This window comes from Geospiza fortis, unplaced genomic scaffold, assembly GCF_000277835.1.
Source record: "Geospiza fortis unplaced genomic scaffold, GeoFor_1.0 scaffold70, whole genome shotgun sequence".
Lineage (NCBI taxonomy): Eukaryota > Metazoa > Chordata > Aves > Passeriformes > Thraupidae > Geospiza > Geospiza fortis.
Window position 1 is genome coordinate 2,697,965 of NW_005054317.1, and position 2,045 is coordinate 2,700,009.

General features: G+C 43.1%; 1 protein-coding gene across 1 annotated transcript in view; it reads right to left on the reverse strand.

Annotated features, from left to right (window-relative positions):
• The window catches only part of TAFA1 (TAFA chemokine like family member 1), a 209,168-nt gene that overhangs the window by 166,501 nt on the left and 40,622 nt on the right, over positions 1–2,045 (reverse strand). The window lies entirely within an intron of this gene.

The window sequence follows — 2,045 nt, forward strand, 5'->3', positions numbered from 1 at the left end:
TAGGGAAAATGAAAGGGAACAATGCAAAAAATAAATCTTTCTTAGATAAGGAACACAAACACATTGTTTTGGCAGCGGTCTCTCTAAATGTAGTTTGTGTTTGTTTTGTATATTGATTTTGTAATTCCCTTACAATTCTCTATCCTAAGGTAGACAGCAAAAGTTACTTTATAAGAAAGATTTAAATGAATGAATGGAGTTGCTGGGGAAACAGAGGTATCACGCAGTTCAGCAGCAAGTGCTTGCAAGCAAAGACAGGCTGAGGGAGATCAGCAGCTTCTGTGTGCCATAAAATAAAGGTACAGACAAACCTCCTCAGAGCTGAACTAAACTACCCCCACAAAAAATGATTCCAGCCTCCCAGGGGAGCAAGACATAACGGCAGCAAACGCCCTAAGTGCCTATTCGTGTAAAAGGATGACAGAGCAGGGCTGTGTAAATCCTGCTCACCTGCTTGCTCCTCATTTAGCGGGTGATTTACCGCGGCAAACTGCGCCGTGCCTACCTGAGCTCCCCGTGCCCATGGGTGTTTAATGTCCCTGTGCCAGCCTGAGGTCAGCTTTGTCACTCACGTGGGGCACCCAGGCTAATTCAGGTGCATCCCACATCCTCCCTGAGGCACTCATTTGCCTCCTTTCACCGTGTGAATGCTTTATGCACCGCAAACTAATTATTCTGCTGTCTATCTGCCTCTCCCCAGCCCTCTAAATCGCCCAGGATTGTAAAGAGGGAACAAACAACCTCATTTCAAAGCACGGAAAAAAAAAAAAAAATCCAAGTCACTCCTGCTTTGAGCTTCCATGTCACAAGTTAGTGATTTCCAGGCAGTCTGAGAAACCTCTCAAATTCAAACTCCCAAAACTCAAATTCTGGGTTGAAATACACCCCAAATGCTTGGCTTCTCTTAGAGCATCAGTGTTAAATTGATTGCCTTTCCTAATATCCCTGTAATCCTGTCTGCTCCAGGCACGCTTGTTTGGAGTGATTAAACTGTGAGAAGCGTTTCTGCCCCGTTCCTGACAGATGTACAGCAAAGGACAGGTCTGGCTTTGAGCTGCATAAACCGATTTTGTGACCAACTTCAGCAAATGCAACCCAGAATTCATCCCAGGAGTAGAAATGCTGTGTCATACTTCCATTGCAATTTCTGCCCCAAAACTCCTCTCTTTTTTAAATTAAACAAAACTTCCAGAAGCTTTTAACATCAGATCCTTGTTGCACTTTTTTTTAAACTAAATGTTCAGAAATTGTACAAACAACAGATTTTATTCCTTTTTAGAGATCAGATTATTTAGGAGACTGCACTCTTAATGTACACACACTCAGTTCTGAGGCATTTTTGTGCTGTTGTCTTTGTGAATGAAGAAAAGGTAGAGGTTGACTTAAATTGCCAGATATAAGGAAAAATAACACAGTTTAACTCATCATTTGACTGACTGGAAGCAAATTAGCAGGAGGTTAAGATGGCAGCTTTGATACTGTCTTCTAGCAGGAAAAGAACCATGAGAAGGAAGGTTTCCCAACCAAACTGATGCCAGCAGCTGACATATTTCTAAACAGCACTGTCAGGAGGAGGATTTTTAATGCAAGTACACATATCCTGTATTATTCTGAGAGAACCAAGTGATGAACTGAGGAGGAATGTGGAATCCATGGAGCTATAGTATGGCTGGCTCTTACAGAGAGCCCAGTTCTCTTGAGGTGCCTTTCCATAACCATGGAACAGCAAAGACTATTTCACCCCAGCAGCTCAGCAACAGCCCAGCAACAAAAACGCAGAAGCAGAGGGGGCAGAATGGGAATTTCTGCTCTGTCTTCCTCACATCAGCTGGACTAAAGCCTCCAAAAGCACAGCAACCAGGATTGCAACTTTCCAAACCCACAAATAAAGACACACACCAAATAAACCTAGCACCCCCTCCCCCCCAAAAAAGACCCAGTCCTTGTACTCAACAAAGGAAATTTTCACTCATACCTCACTGTATTCACTACACTGCTTCCAGTTATTTCCCTCCCTTCCCTCTCAGACCTAAAAAAAAAAAAAA